Source organism: Puma concolor, chromosome A2, assembly GCF_028749965.1.
Source record: "Puma concolor isolate L17-30 chromosome A2, mPumCon1.1.hap2, whole genome shotgun sequence".
NCBI lineage: Eukaryota > Metazoa > Chordata > Mammalia > Carnivora > Felidae > Puma > Puma concolor.
Window position 1 is genome coordinate 15,760,620 of NC_141668.1, and position 6,000 is coordinate 15,766,619.

Here is a 6,000-nt window from a genome sequence, read left to right on the forward strand (position 1 = left end):
AAAATCCCCAAATTCTTCTGTATGGCCAAATTTTCTTTTTTTTGAGAGAGAGAGCTAGAGCATGCACACACGCACACACACACAAGTCGGGGGGCGGGGGGAGAGAGAGAGAGAGAGAGAAAGAGAGAGGAGAGAGAATCTTAAGCAGTTTCGATGCCCAGCGAGGAGCCTGACTCAGGGCTTGATCTCATGACTGTGAGATCATGACCTGAGCCGAAATCGAAAGTCAGATGCTTAACCCACTGAGCCACCCAGGTGCCTCAGTATGGCCAAAGTTTTAACTGGAATGAGTTAAAGACATGGGAGTCAATATTTGTTTCAACATACAAGGTAACGTGCATTTATACCTGTTAAAACTAAGAGGCATCTTCTATGTGAGAATATAGAGAAACAGATTTCAACCTCTGATTGCTTATGTAATTATTTGGTGGTGAGATAACTGGAAAATTAGAAAGCAACATAAACATAATAAAATGTAAACAGGAAAGATACCAGGCATTGCAATCCAGTGAGCCCTGAAAGAAGGAACTCCCTATGTCAGCCAGCTGCTGAAATGCAGGATCGTGAACTGAAGTTGACACCAGATTGTGTGCTTTTGACTCAGCACGGCCTGGATTTAAACTCTATCTCCCCTGCTTCTTACCTGTGTGAACTTGAGCAGGCTACTTAACCTTTGTGTATTTTAGTTTTTTCCCCTCTGTAAATAAAGGAAATAAAATCCACCTCACGGATTTGCTTAAGACTCACTGAGATCATTTATAAGCAAGAGGCGGGATAACATAGTGGGTTAAGTGTGGAGCCTGAGGAGAACTGCCTGGGTTCAGTTCTTGGCTCTCTCACTTGCTTTAGTGTTGTGACCCGGGCAGGTGATTTAACATCTTTTTTTTTTTTTTTTTTTAATGTTTATTTACTTTTGAAAGAGAGAGAATGTAGGGGAGGGGCAGAGAGACAGGGAGACAGGGAATCTGAAACAGGTCCCAGGCTCTGATCTGTCAGCACAGAGCCCGACATGGGGCTCGAACTCACAGACCGTGAGATCATGACCTGAGGTGAAGTCAGAGGCTTAACTCACTGAGCCACCGGGGCGCCCCTATGATTTAGTGGTTTTTTTATTATATTCCCAAAATTGTACATCACCATTATCTAATTTTAGAACATTTTAGTCACCCCAAAAAGAAACCTGTACCCATTAACAGTCACTCTCCATTCCCCTTTTTCCCCTAGCCCCTGGCAACCACTAATCTGTTTTCTATCTGTCTGGATTTGCCGAGTCTGAACATTTCATATAAATGGAATCATGCGGTATGTAACCCTTTATGTTTGGCTTCTTTCACTTAGCATGTTTCATATTTTTTAAAATCTGTTTTTATTTTTTTATTTTTATTTTTATTAAACTCTACACCCAATGTGGGACTCGGACTTGAGACCCTGAGATCAAGAGTGGCGGGCTCTATGACTGAGCCAGCCAGGCACCCCTTTCACTTAGCATGATTTCACGGCTCATCTGTGTTGTCGTATGTATTAGTACTTCATCCGTTTTAATGGCTGAATAATATTTCATTGTATGGACATGCCACCTTTGTTTAAGCCTTCGTGTTATTTCAAGCACATAACACATTGTAAACGCTTAGAGCCTGGTGGTCTCGTCACCCAGTGCCTTGGGGTTCACGGCACAGCCTCAATCATGTTGCAACCCAGGTGGAAACAGTAGTCGAGGAGGAAGCCCAAGCCATGAAAGGCCACCCAGATTATGCCCGGTGCTGGCTTTCTCTCTGCCTGCCATGGCCAGTCCTGCCTTGACCTAATGTACACAGGTCTCAGAAATCTCAGGTTCCTTGTTCTCTGTCCAGCCTTACACAAACCCGATAACCTGCTCTATTTCCCAGTCCCTCTCATCTGCTCTCTTCACTTAATCCATTCTTTCAGTCTTCCTCTGGACTTGATTACCTACCCGATTTCCCTAAACAGTCACATTATTTTGTGTTTTGGACTTTTGTCACTTTGTGTGTTTGGGTATATTATATTAATTACCCATTGCTTCCTAACAACTTACCCCCAAACTTAACAGCTTTACAATCTATATTCTTTTTTTTTTTTAAATGTTTTCTAAGGTTTATTTATTTTTAAGACACAGAGAGAGAGAGAGAGAGAGAGAGACAGAGACAGAGACAGAGCATGAGCAGGGGAGGTGCAGAGAGAGGGAGACACAGAATCCAAAGCAGGCTCCAGGCTCTGATCTGTCAACACAGAGCCCGATGTGGGGCTTGAACCCACAGACCTCTAACCCACGGACCTCGAGATCATGACCCGAGCCGAACTCAGATGCTTGACTGAATGAGCCACCCAGGCACCCCTACAATCAATATCCTTATCACACGTGGTTTCTGCTGAGCAGCTCAGCTGGGTGGTTCTAGCTCAGAGTTTTTCCTGAGGTTAAATTCAAATTGTCTGCTGGACTGTAGTCGCCTAACATCTTGACGGGAGCTGAAGGATCCCATTCCAAGTGACCCACCCACTGGCCTGGCAAGTTAGTGCTGGTTGTTGGTGGGAGGCCCTTGTCCCCTGCCACAGGGATCTCTCCATAGAGCTGCTCGATTGTCCACACAAAGTCACAGCTGGCTTTCCCAGAGGGAGTGATGGAAGAGAGAGCAAGGAGGAAGTCACAAAGTTTTTTTTTATGATATACCCTTGGAATTCACAGGCTCATTTCTTTAATATCCTGTTGAGATACCAGATCTCTCCTATTTGGTGTGGGAGGGGTTGACATACAGGTGCAAACATCAGAAAGCGAGACTCACTGGGAGTCAGGCTGCTACATCACGCCACCGTCACCAAATCAGCCCCACCCTTAGGTCACTCCTACCTGTTGCCTCCACTTTCAGACTAGTGCTACCAGGTGAAGGTTGGCAGCCTGAAGTTCCTCATTTGAACACCACCAAAGCAAAGTCTGTAAATTCGTCCTCGAGGAGGAGAGTGGCCCTTCTCACTCCACCAATACCTGCAGCCCCATCCTTTCCCAGCTCAGTCAAATGAGGGAAATCCCCTCGGCTGGTTCCCCGCCTTTGCCCTCCCCTGTCTGGCTGCCTGACTCCTCCCTCGACTTCCCACAACTCCGGGGGAACATCTGTTTGCCGTGGACTTTGGACATTCCATCTGACTCAACCCTCTGATGTTTATGGACTTTTAATTTCTATGACTTAGCATAGCTGGCTTGTTGCTGCCTTGGGCTTCCCTCTCTGACTGGTGGTTCAGCTGACTCCTGTAGCCTACTACCAGGCCAGTTTGCCCCAGCAACTGCAGCTCTGCGCTCTACCCAGATTTATTTCTTCCAAGTGTTCACATTTGCCCAGATCTTCTAGTACATCAGCAGCAATAAATGAGCAAGCAAACAAAAAAATCTCTCTCTGGCTACCTGAACAATTTCTCACGCTTCCCTCCCCCTTTCCTGCCACCTCCCCACTGGTCTCCTCTCGTCCCCTTTCCTTGTTAGTCCTCTAAAATGAGCCATCTGGGGCGCCTGGGTGGCTCAGTCGGTTGAGCGTCCGACTTCAGCTCAGGTCATGATCTCACACTCCGTGGGTTCGAGCCCCGCGTCGGGCTCTGTGCTGACAGCTCAGAGCCTGGAGCCTGTTTCGGATTCTGTGTCTTCCTCTGTCTCTGCCCCTCCGCCGCTCATGCTCTGTCTCTCTCTGCCTCAAAAATAAATAAAAACAGTAAAAAAAAAAAAAAAATTTAAAATGAGCCATCTATTCTGATTTCCAACCTCCCCGTTCGGAGAAAACTCTTCTATCAAGCATATGGGAGAATTCATTGACATAGGAGCCGTCTGTGGGATACAAGAGTTAGCATCCTGGCAAGGCCCGAGGGGTAGAGCAACATTGCTTCCAAGTGCCTCCTAGAAGCCTGGGAAGGCGACAGCCCATGAAGAGTGATATTGAGATGCCAGAATTTTTGTGGCATACAGTAGATGAAAGGATTAAAAGACTCAGAAAAGTGGGCATGGTAGAATAGATACATTATGTAAGGCCAGCAGAAGATCCACCAGAGGACTGGGCTCAGAGAACAGCCCAGTGGAATCCCATTTATCACCGATGAGGGGGGACACTAGCATCACTGAGATAGTTCTGTGGTGCTTTCCCCGTAGGACATACCTGATGGGAGGAAAGGCTGTCCTAGGACTTGACTCACCGATAGCAACGGGGACGAGAGGACCCTGATGCCGTAGACCCTGGATGATGGCCCTTAACTGCAAAAGCCAGGGGTTTGTAAGTTCAGAGTGCCAGCCAGCAGCCCCGACCTGTGGAGAGCTTCAGAGATTTTGAACAGAACAGAATTTCCCAACGAGGGAAGTAGATGGGTAGCCAGCAAAGTACTGTTTCCTGTGTATAATCTAAAAAAAAGAATAAGGATTAATGAGCAGGACAATGAGAGAGACAGTGACCCCAATAAAAGTGCACAATTCCTTACCTGGTTTCCATTCCTGAACCAGTGTTCAGACGCAGAACCCAGTGACTGAAGAGGTGGCCAGGTCCCCAGGGAGAAGGACCTAAACACCCAGGGTACCTGGGTGGGTCAGTTGGTTAAAACGTCCAATTGCAGCTCAGGTCATGATCTCGCCAGTTCGTGAGTTCGAGCCCCGTGTCGAGTTCTGTGCTGACAGCTCCGAGCCTGGAGCCTGCTTCGGATTCTGTGTCTCCCTCTCTCTCTGCCCCCTCCCCTGGTCATTTTTTCTCTCTCTCTCTCTCAAAAACAAACATTTAAAAAAATTTTAAAAAACCCACTATGGCGAGAAGGAACTGTAATAGTGGCTCCAATCCTTTCCCAAAGAGATCTACAACATTTATGTGGATGACAACACTGGGGAAAGGGAATGTGAGAGAGTGGAGGAACCATGCAGTATCCTCCAAATTGAAAAAGCACTTTGAGACCAAAAACCAAAGCAGGCACCTCCACACAGTTTACGCAGAATTTTATTCAGGGTAGCTTGCTGACAGGGGGGATCAGGCTGGTGACGATCAGAGGCTGAGCGGCTCTTCTCCGCAAAGTTCGGATTTAGTTGATGGATTTTATAAAGAGAGGGACGTGAGGGTGAGCATAGCAGTAAAATCAAAGTGTATACATTAACATGACTAATACCTAACAGTAATTATCCTCCTGGTATCTCCTGTGCTTCAGGAGGGGGCAACTATGTTGTCCGTGTTTATACCTCTATTAGTGAGCTGGGGACCATGACAGATCTCCCAGTGCTCTCCTTGCAGGATATGATCACAGAATATATGCGTCATTCTTTAGGGGGGTGGGACCAAGCAGTGCTGGAGAGGCCATTGAGCTCGCATAGTAAAGATGGTGGGCCAAAGGGGCACCTGGGTGGTTCAGTCGGTTGAGCGTCCGATTTCAGTTCAGGTCATGATCTCCCAATTCATGAGATCGAGCCCTGCACAGGGCTCCGCACTGACAGTGCAAAGCCTGCTTGGGGTTCTCTCTCTCTCCCTCTTTCTCTCTGTCCCTCCCCGGCTCTCTCAAAAATAAATAAACATTAAAAAAAAAAAAAAAAAAAGATGGCAAGCCAAAGATAGAGTCACTCTGGCCAACATTCCTACAGGAGATACCCAGACATTTGGGTGATTGTTGTGTAGAAGGTCAGAGGTCAACTGATACCCCGAGATGTGAAGTCCCCCCTGTTAGAACAGGAGCGAATGGATTCCTGAAAAGAGTCCAACTTATGATGAGTCCTCTGGGTCCATGGCCTCACTGGTTGTCATTTCCCTCATCCCCAAATGTGCAGTTGGGATTGACATTCTTGGAAGTTGGGCTCGCATTATCTCCTTGTCCTGTTGCTTGAGAGTTATCACAGTAGGGAAGGCCAAGCAGAGCAGCTAAAACCACACCTCGCCCACCCCCTTCCCCAGGCCAATAGAGTAACCACAAAATAGCATTGCATTCCAGGGGTGGGGGGGGGTGTCAGAGATTAGTGCCACTCTTAAATATTGAAAAGATGAA

At 47.1% G+C, this 6,000-nt stretch overlaps 1 protein-coding gene across 4 annotated transcripts in view; it reads right to left on the minus strand.

Annotated features, from left to right (window-relative positions):
- Positions 1-3,007, minus strand: part of IFT56 (intraflagellar transport 56) — a 52,830-nt gene extending 49,823 nt beyond the window's left edge. For 2 of the 4 annotated variants that reach the window (XM_025929599.2, XM_086688962.1), the window contains exon 1: positions 2,864-3,007. The gene's annotated coding sequence lies outside the window, so the exon portion shown is untranslated. The remainder of the gene's footprint in view (positions 1-2,863) is intronic. The other 2 variants (XM_086688979.1, XM_025929598.2) reach the window with 1 other exon arrangement.
- Positions 3,008-6,000: the final 2,993 nt, after the last annotated feature.